Raw genomic sequence first — 18188 nt, 5'->3', positions numbered from 1 at the left:
TCTGGGGGGGGGGCGGTATCCCAAACTGTCTTTAGGGAAATTTAGTGATTTGAAAAAGAAATAGATCAGTATGGTTCTAAGGCTCACAAAGGGGGGGAAAAGGTATCTTCAATTCCAAATTATAACAAGAGGAATAAAGAATTGTACATGGCATCTTATCTGGCTTCGAGTGTCTGTGCAAACCTCATTCTAGAAGCACTGTAAATTTTGTGTAACTGGATTCAAATACTTTCATGGAAGTTTTATTACGTTGAAATTCCGTCTACAAAGATTTTGGTGGCTAATTTCCAGCCTTTGGAACCTGACTGTTATAGGCGTAATTAAAAAGAAAGCATCTTTTTCACTGTAATGCCATAATGGTATTACGTGATTCGACACAAGGAATAAATCTAGCATGCCTTGAATATTCTCATCTATAACACGAATTCCCCCAAAGCTTGCCAATTAGAAGGTAAATGGATTTTGATATACACGTCCTCACAGGGTTCAAAACCCCCTCTATAAACATGCCATGTGAGAACAGTTTATGGGGCTTTTTAATCCTGCACTTCATCATCGCACTCTTGAACAGGGCCAAACCGACAAAGACTAGAATGGTGCCCCATTTAGTGATTCCACCGTTCATCCCCAGAATCACAATCTCGGTTTCTCATCAGAGTTAGGGTTGTGTATGCTGGGGTTATCAAATTCCTGGAGATTTTGGGGGTGAGGCCTGAGGTGGGCAGGGTTTGGGGAGGGGAGGGACCTCAGTAGAGTGCAATGCCATAGAGTACACCCTCCAAAGCAGCCATTTTCTCCAGGTGTACTCACCAGAAATTCTGACCATAAAGTTCCTGGTGATTCATCGAGCTAGCCAAAAGTTACCAGGATTACTCTAGCTATCATCAGATTACTATAGAGCTTCTGAAAATTCCTGCAGCTACCCTTATTATAATGTCAGGTTAGCTCTGGGAATAAAGTATACGAGGCCTTATTCTCCAGTTTGGTGTAGTGGTTAGGAGCACGGACTCTAATCTGGGAGAACCAGGTTTGATTCCCACTCCTCCACATGCAGCTGCTGGCGTGACCCCGGGTCAGTCATAAGTTTTTTCAGAGCTGTTCTCACAAGGGCAGCCCTCGAAAGAGCTCTCTCAGCCCCACCTACCTCGCAGGGTGACTGTTGTAGGGAGGGGAAGGGAAAGGAGATTGTAAGCCACTCTGAGACTCCTTTGAGTAGTTAAGGGCGGGGTATAAATCCAATCTTCTCCTCCTCCTCCTCCTCTTCTTCTTCTTCTTCCAGTTTGGAGTAGTGGTTAAGTGTGTGGTCTCTAATCTGGGAGAACCAGGTTTGATTCTCCACTCCTCCACTTGCACCTGCTGAATGACCTTGGGCAAGCCATAGTTCTGTCAGAGCTGTTCTTGAAAAAGAGCAGTAAGAGCTGTTCTTGAAAAAGAGCCATTTCTGTCAGAGCTCTCTCAGCCCCACCTACCTCACAGGGGGTCTCTTGTGGGGAGGGGAAGGGAAAGGATTTAGAAAGCCACTCTGAGACTCCTTTGGGTAGTGAAGGGCGGGGTATAATTCCAATCTCCTCCTCCTCCTCCTCTTCTTCTTCCAGTTTGGTGTAGTGGTTAAGTGTGTGGTCTCTAACCTAGGAGAACCAGGTTTGATTCCCCACTCCTCCACTTGCAGCTGCTGAATGACCTTGGGAAAGCCATGGTTCTGACAAGAGCTGTTCCTGAAAAAGAGCAGTTTCTGTCAGAGCTCTCTCAGCCCCACCTACCTCCCAGGGTGTCTGTTGTGGGGAGGGGAAGGGAAAGGAGTTTGTAAGCCGCTCTGAGACTCTTTTGGGCAGTGAAGGGCGGGGTGTAAATCCAATCTCCTTCTCCTCCTCCTCTTCAAATTTTTCTCCCCACCCCACCCCACACACTGTGTGACGAGGAGATCAGCTGTAATTCTGGGAGACCACCAGGCTCCACCTGGAGGTTAACAATCCTAGAAGAGACAATATTTTGCTCAAGCGACGAATCGCCTGCGTCCAGGCTTTGCTGGAAACGCTTGCATGCATTGTTCTGCGGAACACAATGCAGAAAGTGCTACTGAATTTTTCCAAGAGGTTTTCTGGAGAATGTAGCCCATTTTCTCTGTACTTTTAAGACCCACCGCAGAACCATCTGGAAGCTGCCTCATTGTCTGTCCCTCGTTTCCAAGCGGTAGTTAAGACCTTCGGAGTTTTCAGGGAGAATCTAAAGCACAGTTGAGCGACAACAAAGGCGCATGCAAATGCTCGCTCGCGTTGTGCCCCCTTTTCCCGCCTCTGCAGTGTTCTTGTTCTTCCCTTTTCAAAGAAAACAGCCTTGGTTTCTACCATCTCTCCTTGTTCGTAATCTGCCCCTCCATCCCTAAACCTTAACTATTGGTTCATGAGAAGGTCCCCAGAGAAGTGGCATAGAAAGCTAGCTCAATATTTTCTCCAAGGATAAGTGCCTCCAAGATTTTATTTTTTTTTACCCAAAAGCGATCTTTGTAAACACCAAATGTTACATTAGAATGGGCCCTGAAAGAATACCATGATGAAAACATACTCAAATGTATTCTTTACCATTGTTAAATTTGCCAGCAGGCTAGAGATTCGGGGGCCGTGTTCACTCTTTGAAAACTAAAATGAGAAACATGGCGGCATGGAGAGAGAGAGAGAGAGAGAGAGAGAGAGAGAGAAGCCCCCTGGCAGCCAGAAGGGGGCAGTAGAAGCAGGAAGCCCAAGGTGCGGTCAGGTAGCCCTGTCATAGGTCTGGAATGTGGAGGGGTGCCCTCCCGTTGTCTGTCTCAGCTCTCCCTGGCTCACCAACTGTTTGCTATCTTATGCTTGACCTTGTAGATGCGCCAGCTGCAGTTTTTATCAGCTGGGAAAGTTAACGGCTTTAGCTTTGCCTGCCTGCTTTGCCCACGTGCGTGAGATATATCCATTGGCTCATGCTTACGGGGGGGGGGGGGGGGGGTGTCTGATTCTAGTATAAGTCAGAGGCCCTTGTATTGATGGCCATTCCTGACACAAGCTGTACACGAGTCTCTAGTACTGGATTGACCAATAAACAGTTATCTTCTCATGAAGCGCTGTGTTGAGTAACCTGACTAAGGACCCCGACAGGTGCTTTGGAAGCTTTTGGTGAGTAAATAAGGAGTCTGTGAACACATGAATGCACGAAGCTGCCTTATACTGAATCAGACCATCAAGGTCAGTATTGTCTACTCGGACCAACCGACAGTGGCTCTTCAGGGTTTCAAGTGGAGGTCTCAGGCAGAGATGACCTTTCACATCACCTACCTCCAGATCAGTGTTCCCTCTAAGCTGAGTTAGTGTGAGCTAGCTCACAGTTTTTTAGCCTCCGGCTCACCCATTTTTGTCTTCGCTCAGGAAGGATGGCTCCAGAGCAAACTAATTTATGCAGCGGCCAAATCGCTCGCTCACAACTTTAATGCCTGTAGCTCCCAAAGTAAAATTTTTGCTCACAAGACTCCACGGCTTAGAGGGAGCATTGCTCCGGATTCTTTTAACTGGAGATGCTGGGGATTGAACCCGGGACCTTCTGCATGCCAAGGAGATGCTCTGTCTCTGAGCCACAGCCCCCTCCCCAAAGATCTTACCATGGGGTAAGATCTGAACTCTTCCAGCCCTGCATTTCATGTGCGGTACTGTTTTATCACAAATATACAAATATTTGTAGCAGATTGCAACAAAATTAAAAATACCATTCTGTCATAATATAAACATATACACACACACACACACACACGCACCGTGTTTCCCCGAAAATAAGACACTGTCTTATATTTATTTTTTCTCAAGAAGACACACTAGGGCTTATACCACAAATGCATAGAAATCCTGCTAGGGCTTATTTTTTGGGTAGGTCTTATTTTCGGGGATGGTGGTGGTGGGGGGAGTAAAACAGCGATTTTAAAAAGCCCTGCCAGATAACAGATCAGATGAGCTGAACAGATGTAAGAGCCTTAAGTGCAAGAGAGGACAGATTATCCTTCCCCTCCTTCCTAGTGTCTAAAACTCTCCAATAAAAAGGCCAGATTAATTTAGGGATGCCAGCCTCCAGATCAAAACCAATCTCTTCTTCTACAGAAGAAGAAGAGGAGGAGGAGGAGAAGAAGGAGGAGATTGGATTTATACCCTGCCCTTCACTACCCAAAGGTCTCTCAGAGCGGCTTACAAACTCCTTTCCCTTCCCCTCCCCACAACAGACACCCTGTGAGGAAAAGAAGAAGAAGAAGAAGAAGAGATTGGATTTATACCCCGCCCTTCACTACCCAAAGGAGTCCCAGAGCGGCTTATAAACTCCTTTCCCTTCCCCTCCCCACAACAGACACCCTGTGAGGTCGGTGGGGCTGACAGAACTTGAACAGAAACTGCTCTTTTTCAAGAACAGCTCTGACAGAACTTGTGACTGACCCCAGGTCACTACCCAAAGGAGTCCCAGAGCGGCTTATAAACTCGTTTCCCTTCCTCTCCCCACAACAGACACCCTGTGAGGAAAAAGAAGAAGAAGAAGAAGAGATTGGATTTATACCCCGCCCTTCACTACCCAAAGGAGTCCCAGAGCGGCTTATAAACTCCTTTCCCTTCCCCTCCCCACAACAGACACCCTGTGAGGTAGGTGGGGCTGAGAGAGCTCTGACAGAAACCGCTCTTTTTCAAGAACAGCTCTTATCAGAACTACGGCTTGCCCAAGGTCATCCAGCAGGTGCAAGTGGAGGAGTGGGAGATCAAACCCGATTCGCCCAGATTAGAGTCCGCGCACTTAACCACAACACCAAAATTAATAGCCAGATTATTGATTGCAGCAAAAACGGCTATAGCTGCTGAATGGAGAGACATGGCTGGCCATTCCATAAATACGTGGCAAAGCAATACATGGAATCTATATATAATGGGAAAAAATCACTGATCAAGTAACCCAGTGGATATGGATATATACTCCAAATTTGTAGTGAAGCAGTTTCCTGTATTAGGTTATTTGGCTTCTCACAATGCGGTTCCTAAAAAAATTGGTTCATATGCACTTGCTTAATATCTGACATTAAAAAGGGGTTGCACGCTATGTGTGGCAGTAAGCTGAATTAAATTCAGTGTTATGAATGATCCACTTCACTAATGCAATATAGTAGAGAGGTATTTTTGCATGATGTTCTATGCATCTTACGTGTTGACAATGTTCCCTCTAAGCTATGGAGCTCTGTGAACAAAAACTCTACTCTGTGAGCTACTGGCATTAACATATTGAGCAGGAGATTTGGCTGCTTCATAAATTAGTTTGCTCTGGAGCCATCCTTCCTGAGCTAAGACAAAAATGTGTGAGCCAGAGGCTAAAAACCTGTGAGCTAGCTCACACTAACTCAGCTTAGAGGGCACACTGGTGTTGAGTATCTTAGTTATCACAAGATTGTATGATACTGATGTGTTCTTGCTTTGTATATACCTTGTAATCAATGCTCCCTCTAAGCTGTGCAGTCTTGTGAGCAAAAAAAATACTTTGTGAGTTACTGGCATTCAAGTTGTGAGCGAGTGATCTGGCTGCTGCATAAACTGGTTTGTTCTGGAGCCATCCTTCCTAAGCTGAGACAAGAAATGTGTGAGCTGGAGGCTAAAATACTGCAAGCTAGCTCACACTAACTGAGCTTAGAGAAAACACAGCTTGTAATAAACTCATTTTTTTAAAAAAGCCCAAACCCTTGTATCGAGGTCATTCTACACAGCCTTTCTTGCGAACCTGGCGGGTGGTGAATCCTGGTCTTTTGATAAATCCAGCTCTCTCGCTAGGCACCCGTTAACTAATTTCAGCACACAATGCCTGCCGCCTTCCCAGGCGCTAGGCTGCTGTCGGATTAACCCTCTTCTCCATGGGGGGGGGGGCTTTTTATATTGAACTCCCCTTCTCTTTCACAAGCTCTTAATCTGCCCGAGGTTTCTATTTTACCTCTCGACGAGAGGTTTCCCAAACAGCCACTCCTGACGGACCTCTATCCGAAAGCCTTTTGAAATGTATTCAATTATGCCCACGTGTTCCCATTCTGTAAGGCATTTTATTATTATTTTCCTGCTTTGTAAAGCACACCTTTTTTTTAACATAGATTCCAACTATTTTTTTAAGCATGATTTAACCTTAGGAGTGCATGCTGATTTATCCCTCTCTTAAGACACTCAACTCCATTTTGAATGAGGATTTTGTTTGTTTGTTTGTTTGGCTCTTTCTCCCTTATGCTGATTTAAAGTGACTCGCTTTATGCTTCTTTAAGAACACAGAGGGATCCTATTGAGAAGCCACGCGCGTTAGTGGAATAGTTCTTTAGAACGAAGCATTAGACACCCTTGGCTAGTCTGGCCCCTGCTTTGCTTCTTGAAAGGTTGGGATTCAGGAAACCAATGAATCACTTCTTAAGACAACTGAGTAAGCCCTCTCCGTAATGCGTAGGTGCCTTCGAAATGACAGCCTGTGCGGAAAGGCTGAAGGAAGGAAAAGCAGTCACGTGGCCAAACACATTCCCATTTACTCAAGGGCATCCAGTGAAGCTGATGGGAAGTAGATTCAGGACAGACACAGAAAAATACTTTTTTTTTTTTTTTACAAAATGAGTGATTGAAATGTAGAATCTGCTGCTAGGGGCTGTACTGATGGCCGCGAGCTTTAAAGTTAGACAGATTGATGCAGGAGAGGTCTCCTCAATGGCTACTAGCCATGGTGAGTAAAGTGAACCTCCACATTCAGAGGCAGTTAGTCTCTGAATCCCAGTGCCAGGAGACAACATCATAGAATCATAGAATGACAGAGGTGAAAAGGGCCATACAGGCAGGGGTCATTTCCTGCCGGACTGCTGCAGGGCGGCGCTCCGGCAGTAAGGCGCCCCCGCCACCATTGATGGCCCGCCTGCACAGGTTATCTGACGAGATTGGGCTTGCCTGGGTTATTCAGGGGAAGTCAGCTGTGACCCGATAGGGGAAAAATGCATCTGAATAAATTCAGATTAAAGCATATAAAACTAAGAGGTAACCTAGAGTTTAGATTCTTTCACCTGGGGTGGCAAGAAATCTGGCGTTACAGATAATTACAGGGGAAAAGATTCCAGAGATGCTAGGTTATCTTAAGAGTCCTATTAAGCCTGGCTGAAACATGCAAATATTGGAGTTTATGCAACTTTTGCGGTGTCATGGCTGGCGTAGAGCGGTAATCAAGTGTTGCACATTATTATTATGTTTTAAAGGGGGGGGATAGTGAGACAACGGCACTTGAAGACGAGTTTGATCTGCTGCAACAGGAGAGCTCTTAATGCTAATGTCAGGACTCTCATGAACGGGGACCGGATCAAGTGAGGCTACCGACGGTAGGATAGAAACTGCAACGGGATGTGAAAGGATACAAACAGAAACTGAAAGGTCAAGGGGTATAAGAAAAAAGGTATCTCCAAACCCATTTAGAGTCTTTTGCTCTGGCGCGCTTTCATTTCCCTGCTCCCTTTCATATTCCTGTCCATTCTGATGGTGCTTTCTCACTCTTTGAATCAAAAGTTGATATTCTATCACTCATCTCCAATCTCTCCCCCCCCCCCCACCACCTAGCACATCCTTTTCACCATCCTCATTCATCGGAGGGCTTTCAGCCTTCGGAGTGCTTCACGTACGTTCTAACAGTGATCCGTAACAACCTGATAAAATAGACCCGTTGTGCCGTGTTCCAGATGGGGGACTGAGTGGAAAACAGGTGGCGTGCAGGGAACCCCTCCTCCTCCCTCCCCCCATTTTGTTCCTAGCCAGGTGAGTCATTTTCTTTCCAAGGGAACTGATCTGTTTCATTTGGAGATCGGTTTTAATTCTGGGAGAGCTCCAGGCCCCACCTGGAGTTGGCAAACATAACTCAGAAATGCGGACCGGGGGAAGATGCTGGCGAGCTGGCAAATAAAGGGGCTTTGGGAAGAGATGGTTATACTTGGCTGGACACTTTGGACGCCACTCTGGTCAATAATTTGCTCTTATTAGGATTTACTCAAATAGCAATTTGCCCTGATCTTACACACCTGCTTTTATCCTCTTAATGCTTTTTTTAAAAAAAATGTTACGGTGCACATTCCAGTCTCTTAATGTGGATTCGTGGCCCCCTAGTGCAGTGGTGGCGAACCTATGGCACGCGTGCCAGAGGTGGCACTCGGAGCCCTCTCTGTGGGCACGCGTGCCATCGCCCCAGCCAGGCACAGAGCCTCATTAAAGTGTCGAATTCTCCGCCAAAGTAAATGAAAGCATTTGGGATTGATTTCCTTACTTTGTTTGGATCATCTTATGTTAATGTGTGAGTTGTTTTTTTTTCTAAACTAAAACCTCAGCATTCAGGTTAAATTGTCGTGTTGGCACTTAGCGATAAATAAGTGGGTTTTGGGTTGCAGTTTGGGCACTCGGTCTCTAAAAGGTTCGCCATCACTGCCCTGGTGAATAGAAGTTAATCTGCTTAATTTTTTTAAAAAGCAGACAATCAGAATGTTGAGACCGATCGTTACATATACGACACGGCAACCATTATTGTTCCATGACCTGAATAGTCTAGGCTAGCCTCGTCTTGTCAGATCTTGTAAATTTAGCAGGGTTGGCCCTTATTAGTACTTGGATGGGAAGAAGAAGAGGAGATTGGATTTATACCCCGCCCTTCACTCAGCGTCTCAGAGCGGCTTACAATCTCCTTTTCCCTTCCCCTCCCCACCACAGACACCCTGTGAGAGAGGCCGGGCTGAGAGAGCTCTGAGAGAACTGCCCTTGAGAGAACAGCTCTGAGAGAACTTGTGACTGACCCAAGGCCATGCCAGCAGCTGCATGTGGAGGAGTGGGGAATCAAACCCGGTCCTCCCAGATTACAGTCTGTGCTCCAAACCACAGCACCAAACTGGCTCCCCAGGTGTCAGCGGTGGCTCCAGACTGGCTCCAAAAGGTGTAAGCAGTGCCATGGCCCACGTTGGGGGCCCCTGTGATAGTGTGATACCCCTGCGCCGGTAACATAGCCAATACCAATGAGAATCCGCCGTGGAAAAAAAGCTAAGAAGAATATCCTGCTTTAAAAAGGGGGTGCCCGGGTAAGGAATTCACTCCCCTGTCTATGTGCCCCTAGGTAAGTCAATTGTATGAACCATGTAAACCACTCTGAGTCTACGGAAAGGAGCAGTATAGAAATCTAATATGTATGTATGGATGGATGGATGGATGGATGGATGGGTATACATCAAGCCCCAGTGGGGGGACCAGCACCTCGAGGTCTTGCCTCAGTCGCCTGGGCCTGAACAAAATTATCTGGCCAGCGGCCCTTCGGTTGGCACTACTGTTCCCTCTAAGCTGAGTTAGTGGGAGCTAGCTCGCAGTTTTTTAGCCTCCGGCTCACACATTTTTGTCTTCGCTCAGGAAGGATGGGGCTCCAAAGCAAACTTGATTTATGTGGCGTCCCAATCGCTCGCTCACAACTTTAATTCTAGTAGCTTGCAGAGTAGAATTTTTGCTCACAGGGCTCCACAGCTTAGAGGGAGCATTGGCTGGCACCCCCTGGTCTATAGCTTGGTCCTCTTGTCATGTACAAAGCAGGGCTATAAGCCTCTTCAGACTGGAGTTGGCTAGCCAGGTTTTAAACTGGTCCCTCTAGCTGTCAGTTTGATATCTGTTTGATCTGCAGCAAGTATCGGGTGGTAGGGAGGGATGGTAGCTCGGTGGTGGAGCATCTACTTGGCATTCAGAAGGTCCCAGGTTCAATCCCCGGCATCTCCAGCTGAAAGGACCAGGCAGTAGATGATGTGAGAGACCTCTGTATTCAAAAGGGAATTAGATAAGCATATGGAGCAGAGGTCCATCAGTGGCTATTAGCCACAAGGTATAGACAGGGACTCTGGGGCAAGTGATGCTCTGTCTTCTTGGTGCTTGGGGGGGTCAACAGTGGGAGGGCTCCTAGTGTCCTGGCCCCACTGGTGGACCTCCTGATGGCACCTGGTATTTCTGGCCACTGTGTGATACAGAGTATTGGACTGGATGGGCCTTTGGCCTGATCCAACATTGGCATCTCTTACGTTCTTATGTTGACCCTGGAGAGCCGCTGCCAGTCTGAGCGGACAAGACTGACGTTGATGGACCAGGGGTCTGATACAGTAGAAGACAGTTCCAGCTTCATGTTATTTAACCTCATGTCCATTTCCACTCCGTTCAAGGGACAGGGCATCCCACCCACCCCCTCGCATGTTGGCTGCTTCAGACAAGAGAAGCAGCAAATACCTAGTGCTTCTTCTCCCCTGCTTCAAGGCAACTTCACCTATTCGCTTTGAGTATTTCATCTACAGTATTTATTTAGACTATCGCTACACTGCCTCTTCAGAGTTCTCCTTTTGACCTTACCTGCATTCGCAACATCTTGTTTCAGTCGGGCCACCACCTGTGCAATGCAGAGAGGTTCACAGCCCTTCTGGGTGTCGCGCTGGCATGCTACCATTTCACGTATAACACGTGCAACATGCACATTTGGTTTGAGTCCAGTGGCACCTTTAAGACGGACAAAGTTTAATTCTGGATGCAAGTTTCCGTGTGCACGCACACTTCCGTACATCAGAATCAAACAATTGTATCTGAAGAAATGTGCACGCACACGAGAGCTTATACCCAGAATTCAACTTTGTGGGTCTTATAGGTGCCACTGGACTCAAACTTTCTTCTGTTGCTTCAGACCAACATGGCGACCCACCTGAATCTATGTGCATCATGTGTCTGACATGCACACTACATATGTTGTGGCCTAGTTTAAACAAAACACTTGGCACAGGTGTTAAATAGTGGGTTTAACATGGCAGAGGTAAAGGCAGAGTGATTTCAGCAAGCAGCAGTTTATTGCATCTCAACAGGAATGATTTACATGGGGCAACTGCACTAACTATACACACCCAGGGATCATTTCCTGCCGGAGCGCACAGGAGTGGAGTTCTGGCAGTAAAGAGCTCAGGGTGCAGGCACATGCAACAAGCCCCACCCCCTGCTCCCAGCACCCCTCAGTCACAGCAAGAAGCAGCCAAGTAAGTTGCAGAGCTCCCCCCAGCCCCCCAGTCCAAAAGAATCCAGTGGCACCTTTAAGACCAAGTTTTATTCAGGTACAAGCTCTCCCTCCTCTGCGAGGACAGATCTGCACGTCCCCCCCACCCCATAGCTAGCAATCCAAAAGAGTCCAGTGGAGCCTGAGCGGTGAGTGTTGCCTTCTGACACACTTCCGGTGATGTCAGGGGGTGTGGCATATGCAAATAAGTTATGCTAATGAGTTATGCTAATGAACTCCTGCACCCCTTTTTCTATGAAATAACCCCTATATACACCTAAGCCACTCCCAGCCCTTATGCGATTGGTGAGTTCAAATGGCCTCCAGGCTCCAGATTGGCTGCCTGCCCTCAGGGGCCAATCCACAGGCACGGTTCCAGGATCCTGCCTGCCTTTGTTCTGGGGCTTCAAGCGCCAACTAGGTGGCCTACCAAGACAAGCCCAGACATGCCTCCCCACGCTCCATCTAGGTAGCCTGCCAGACAAGTCCAGGCATGCCTCCTCATGCTGGCTCCTAGCACCCGCAGCAGTTAAGCCTCAGTAGAAGATTGCACATGTCCAGACATAACGGCAGATATACACAGGACAGATAATTTCTTCTGCCCCGCTAGCATCCCATTTAAATTAAGCCTTTGTTGAGGCTCTCCTTTCCCTGTTTCGTTCATTCCACTTTGTTTGAACTCATACCGTTCTGACACGTAGTAAAAAAAAGAAAAAAGAAAAAAAGACTTTACTCCGTAAAAAAAAATATCCTAATTATAGATACCTCCAAATGAGTGTTCAGAATCATATATTCCATGCTCTACAAAATACAACAGCACACGGGTTTTCACAGCTCAACAGCCAGATGCTTTCCTCGAACAGATCTCCAAAAGTGTAAATAATAATTAAGGGAGTGGGTGGCGCAGAGTGTCTCCTCCCCCCTTGCTATTATTATTCAAATGAGTTCCCCTCCAGTTCGGCAGAGATGCCTCCTCTCAAAGTGGAGAAATGCAAAATGAATGGAGTACAAAATGGTTTCACTTGCAGTAGGAAGCTCAAGGTCTAATCCTGCCCTTGAGCAGCAGCAAGAACGGTCACACGACAGAGGGTTACAAAACTGTGCATGGGATAGAGAAGGTAGAGAAATAAGTGTCTCCCTTTCTCATAGTATAAGAACTTGTGGGCACTCAATGATATTAACAAGCAGTAGGTCTGGAACATATAAAAGGAAGTCCTTCTTCACCCAAAGGGTCATTAACATGTGGAATTCACTGTCACAGGAAGTGGTGGCAGCCACAAGTATAGACACCTTCAAGAGGGGATTGGATAAACATATAGAGCAGAGGTCCATCAGTGGCTATTAGCCACAAGGTACAGATAGGAGCTCTTAAGCCGGGGCATGTGATGCACTGTATTCTTGGTGCTGGGGGGGGGCAACAGTGGGAGGGCTTCTAGTGTCCTGGCCCCACTGCTGGACCTCCTGATGGAATCTGGGTTTTGGCCACTGTGTGACATAAAGGCCGATTTCGCACTAGAGCTGCTTCACTGTTGCGCCGCCGTTTGGTCCGGTTCCATTGATCAATTTCACACCCGAAGCCGCGCGGCTGATTTTGACTCGCGGCTTCGCCCGGTTTCCTCCACAGTTTCATTGATCCTCAAAAAATCAGGATCACGAAACTGCGGGGGAAATTGGGCAAACCCGCGGGTCAAAATCAGCCGCGCGGCTTCAGGTGTGAAATTGACCAATAGAACCGGGGAAATAGTGGCGCAACAGCGAGGCAGCTCTAGTGCAAAATCAGCCAAAGTACTGAACTAGATGGGCCATTGGCCTGATCCAACATGGCTTCTCTTATGTTCTTACTCCCATAGCCAGGACTGTCAAAAAATCCCAAACGGCCATGGTGTGGAACAGAGTCTGGTGATGTTTTAAAACTGGCTGGAATGGCTTCATAGGGAATATGATTCTAAGGGTGACTCCATATTTTATTTATTTATTTATTTATTTGTTAGATTTATACCCCGCCCTCCCCAGCAGGCTCAGGGCAGCTACAACAAAGGCAATTGCCATAACAACAGTTAAAACATCATAAAACAATCATTACACAATAAAAACAATCATTACGTAAAGTGCGGTGCTCTTGATGTTAAAATTTTTCTCAATCCAAGATGGGTTCATTCATTAACCTAACCTGACAGCATGCATTCTTTGGTTACCTAGGCGTCTGGACGTCTGCCCAGGGCCGGCTCACCTCCAGATCTAATCCACCGTCGAAGATGGCAGTTCAGTGGTGGTACAGTGACGGCGGCGGCTTTTATACAAAGGCCTGGCGGAAGAGCTCCGTCTTGCAAGCCCTGCGGAACTGCGCCAGGTCCCGCAGGGCCCGAACCTGCTCTGGGAGCTCGTTCCACCAGACAGGAGCCGCCGCCGAAAAAGCCCTGGCCCTGGTTGCAGCCAGCTTGATGTCCTTGGGGCCGGGAACCATCAATAGGTGCTGCAACCCCCGACCGTAGCGCTCTTGGGGGAACATATGGGGAAAGGCGGTCCCTTAGGTATGCTGGACCCTGGCCATTAAGGGCTTTATAGGTAATAACCAGCACTTTGAAGCGAATCCAGTATGCTATAGGCAGCCAGTGCAGTGCCTTCAGCGCAGGCTGGATGTGGTCCCGTCTAGTAAGACCCATCAACAGCCTGGCCGCCGCATTCTAAAGACAAGTTCTCCGAGTCCACTGGTGTCAGAGTAAGCCCTGTCAAGATTAACCCGGGCACACCCTCTTCACTGGAGGTGACTTCTTGAGGAAAGAGGAGCTCCATCCCTCCACGGTTCCTGCTACACTTGAGGCTTCATGTACCGCAGAAGCTCCAGGGGGATACCCCCTTCCCTCCTCTCCGACTGCAGGCTCCCTTTCAAGATCCCATGAAAGAAAACCTTCCTCTAGTGTCCCCAGGGTTTCCCCTAGCACCCCACAGGGAAAAAAATGAAGCTGAGGAACAGAGTAGAAGCTGAACTGGGCAGAGGACCACATGCTTGGCAGTTCAAGGCCTCCTGCCCTGCAGTCTTGCTTGAGAGCACAGTACATAAGAACATGAGAGAACATCAGAGAAGCCCATGTTGGATCAGGCCAATGGCCCATCCAGTGCAACACTCTGTGTCACACAGTGGCCAAAAATACCAGGTGACATCAGGAGGTCCACCAGTGGGGCCAGGACACTAGGAGGCCTCCCACTGTTGCTCCCCCCCAAGCACCAAGAATACAGAGCATCCCTTGCCCCAGACTGAGAGTTCCTATATATACCTTGTGGCTAATAGCCACTGATGGACCTCTGCTCCATCTGGGTTGTCATAGTAATGCTCACTTGGGTTGTCATAGTAATGGGGGGAGGGAATTCCTGCGGGGAGGGGAGTGAATGAGTGAGAGAGTGGGACCTTTGCTTTAGAAGTCATAACTTTCCTTGCAAGATGTACCTCCTCTCCCTCTTTCCCAGGGAGAGGTGTCCTTGAGAGCTTTTTGGTACCAGCTTGAGCAGTAGATAACCAAGCCATATATGGGAGATTCTGCTGGGTAAATTATCAATAAATAAGAACATAAGAGAAGCCAATGTTGGATCAGGACAATGGCCCATCCAGTCCAATACTCTGTGTCACACAGTGGCCAAAAATACCAGGTGACATCAGGAGGTCCACCAGTGGGGCCAGGACACTAGAAGCCCTCCCACTGTTGCCCCCCCACCAAGCACCAAGGATACAGAGCATCCCTTGCCCCAGACTGAGAGTTCCATCTATAAGAACATAAGAGAAGCCAATGTTGGATCAGGCCAATGGCCCATCTAGCCCAACACTGTGTCCCACAGTCGCCAAAAATACCAGGTGCCATCAGGAGGTCTAGCAGTGGGGCCAGGACACTAGAAGCCCTCCCACTGTTGCCCCCCCCCAAGCACCAAGAATACAGAGCATCACTCGCCCCAGACCAAGAGTCCCTATCTATACTTTGTGTCTAATAGCCACTGATGGACCTCTGCTCCAGATGTTTCTCCAATTCCCTCTTGAAGCCGTCCTTGCTTGTAGCCGCCGCCACCTCCAGTGGCAGTGAATTCCATGTGTTGATCACTCTTTGGGTGAAGAAGGACTTTCTTTTATCTGTTCTATCCCGACTGCTCAGCCATTTCATGGAGTGCCCACGAGTTCTTCTCTTGTGAGGGGCTAAAGCTCAGTGGTGGAGCATCTGCTTGGCACGCAGAAGGTCCCAGGTTCAGCCCCTGGCATCTCCACTTAAAAGGATCAGGTAGGTGACATGAAAGATCTGTCCCGGAGACAGTGGAGAGCTGCTGTTGAAGTAAGAATTCAGTCTAAAGCAACTTCGTGTGTCCAGCTCTCTAGATCTTGGGGAATCAAGGAACTTTCAGTGTGAGCTTCAACTTCTGCTGGCTCAAGGTTTCCTGTAAAGCCACCAGCGGGTGTTTCAGCTTGGACAGCTTCCTGTTGTCCGGCTCCTCCTCTGGTCCAGGGCCTCGAGGCCTCTTGTGGAGATTTCTACTCTCTAGTGGCAGTGCTGACGGATAGATTGTTGGAAATGCTGCAAGGTCCAGATTCCAGCCATTATAGGGTTAACTTGTTTACCTACTGCACCATTGTTTAGACTGACCTGGAAGGAAACCCGGCAGACAGCCAATGCAAGAAAAGTCCAGGAAAGTAAATGGTATTGATTGGTTAATGTATTCAGGTGATTTCCTTCTAAGGGTCAAGAAGGAGGATTCTCCATTGTTGTGTGACCATGTGTTTATAGCTGTAGCACGCAACAATGTAGCTCTAGATAGCTCTTTTGTTCATAGGTTTCCTTTGTACCTTTTACCCTTAGAAATAAAGCTTTTTACAAAGAAGAAGAAGAAGAGGAGGAGGAGGAGGAGGAGGAGGAAGAGGAGGAGGAGATTGGATTTATACCCCGCCCTGCACTACCCAAGGGAGTCTCAGAGCGGCTTACAAACTCCTTTCCCTTCCCCTCCCCACAACAGACACCCTGTGAGGTAGGCGGGGCCGAGAGAGCTCTTGACAGAAACTGCTCTTTTCCAAGAACAGCTCTTATCAGAACTGTGGCTTGCCCAAGGTCATCCAGCAGGTGCAAGTGGAGGAGTGGGGGAATCAAACCCGGTTCTCCCAGATTAGAGTCCGCACACTTAACCACGACACCAAACTGGCTCTCGAAAGTAATGTCTCCTTGCCAGTAAAGCAAAGATCCATTGCAAACTCTAAGTATTTAAGTACTTTTTGACTATTTCCCCCTACACAGATGACACCCTGCACTTTTGTTGGTGGCATGGTCCTGGCTCTTGGACCTCACCACCAATGTTCCCTCTAAGCTGTAGAGTCTTGTGAGCAAAAATTCTACTTTGTGAGCTACTAGCATTAAAGTTGTGAGCAATCGATTTGCCTGCTGCATCAATTAGTTTGTTCTGGAGCCCTCCTTCCCGAACCGAGACAAAAAATGTGTGAGCCGGAGGCTAAAAAACTGTGTGCTAGCTCACACTAACTCAGCTTAGAGGGAACACTGCTCACCACCCAGCCCAGGGAGGTACACAACAGGACCCAAGCGGGTAATAGGGTCACCGGCTCTGTGTTGGATCCTGGGGAGGGCAGGGACCTCAACGGGGTACAACGTCAAGGAGCCTACCCTCCAGTGCAGCAGTTGCCTGCGAGGAAACTGATCCCCGCCACCTGAAGATGGGTTCTGATTCCGGGAGATCTCAAGGTCCTACCTGGAGGCCGGCGACCCTGAGTGTGAACTAAGATCCACGTCTGCAGATACCCAAGAAGCTCCACGGCCTTAACAAGTAATGCCGGTTTCCCTCCCTCCTGCAATTGAATTTGTCACGGAAGGAGGTAAGCCGGTACTGACCTTCTGGGCCTCCAAGTCTAGCGAGAATGGACACCGTCTTCAGAGGCAAGCAGATGTCCCTTATCTAATGCCTTTTCAGAGTTAGTTTTGCCAGTGCTTCTGGCTCTCCCATCGACTTTGCTGATATGTTTGCATCACAGGTACGCTGCACGGCTTTCAGATCCCATTGCTGTGGCATTAAAACATACACAGCTTGCCCTTTATGCACACAGTAAATGTCTCATGAATAATGGATGCGCAAATAATAAAGTTGACAAAGTCACACGCTTTACGGCGGCGGGGGGGGGGCACCCAGAAAATGAGACATAATAAGGGACAGTGGACTGAATTCACACGACATGCATAAGTACCGTCAAGTCACAACTAGAGATGTGAAGGCCCGGGGAAAAAATGGAAAAATTGGAAATAACACACGTTTCCCCCCCGTTTTTTTCCCTGAAGCCTTTTTTGCTTTTTTTCTGAAAAATTGGAAAGAATTGAAAAAAGAGAAGAGAAGGGGAAAAAATTGATTATGGAACATTTTATTTTAACATGATGAAAAAAATATTTTAAGACAAGGCGTTCAAATGTTTTCCAAATCGTTTCTAAAAAATATGTATGGTATCAGATTGATCTGAGTTCTGTGTACTGAGGACAAGCAAGTCCTAGGTTACAAACGGAACTCTCCAATGCAAGAACAAGAACCTTTAGGAGGTTCTATTGTCACAAGAAAAGGGTTCTGTTTTGTTGTTGCATATGGGTGGGTATTCTGTTTTTAATAATTGTTTGCATACACTATATTTTTAATAGGCTAGTTGTGATAATTTCATGCCAAGTAAAAAATGTCCATAGTCATATTTTATGTTCCTAAAGTGACAGAATGACTTTCAATCTGGGGGGGGGGAAAAGTGCTAATGTAGCATTTCTCCCCCCCATTTTTCCGAAAATTCCCGTTTCCCCCCTGGGGAAAAAACGGGTTTTTTTCCAAGCTTCAAAATTTCCGGAAATTTTACATCTCTAGTCACAACTGTACCATCAAGTCACAATTTATAGCGACTCCGGCAAAAGGGCTCGTAGGGTTGCCATCTCCAGGTTGGGAAACTCTCGGAGATGTAGGGATGGAGCCTGGAGAGGACAGGGACCTCATTGGGGCACAAGGCCATAGAGTCCCCCCTCCAAAGCATTCATTTTCTCCAGGGGAACTGATCGCTGTACTCTGGAGATGAGATGCAATTCCAGGAGATTCCTCAGGCCCCAACT

At 47.6% G+C, this 18188-nt stretch overlaps 1 protein-coding gene across 1 annotated transcript in view; it reads right to left on the bottom strand.

Moving 5' to 3' along the window:
- The window catches only part of CTNNA2 (catenin alpha 2), a gene marked incomplete at its 3' end in the record, with an annotated part of 719772 nt that overhangs the window by 34647 nt on the left and 666937 nt on the right, over nucleotides 1–18188 (bottom strand). The gene's annotated exons all lie outside the window — the stretch shown is intronic.

This window comes from Gekko japonicus, unplaced genomic scaffold, assembly GCF_001447785.1.
Source record: "Gekko japonicus isolate JY-2015 unplaced genomic scaffold, Gekko_japonicus_V1.1 scaffold570, whole genome shotgun sequence".
Lineage (NCBI taxonomy): Eukaryota > Metazoa > Chordata > Lepidosauria > Squamata > Gekkonidae > Gekko > Gekko japonicus.
The sequence above is the reverse complement of the archived record's forward strand: the minus strand, read 5'-3'. Positions and strand labels throughout refer to the sequence as shown.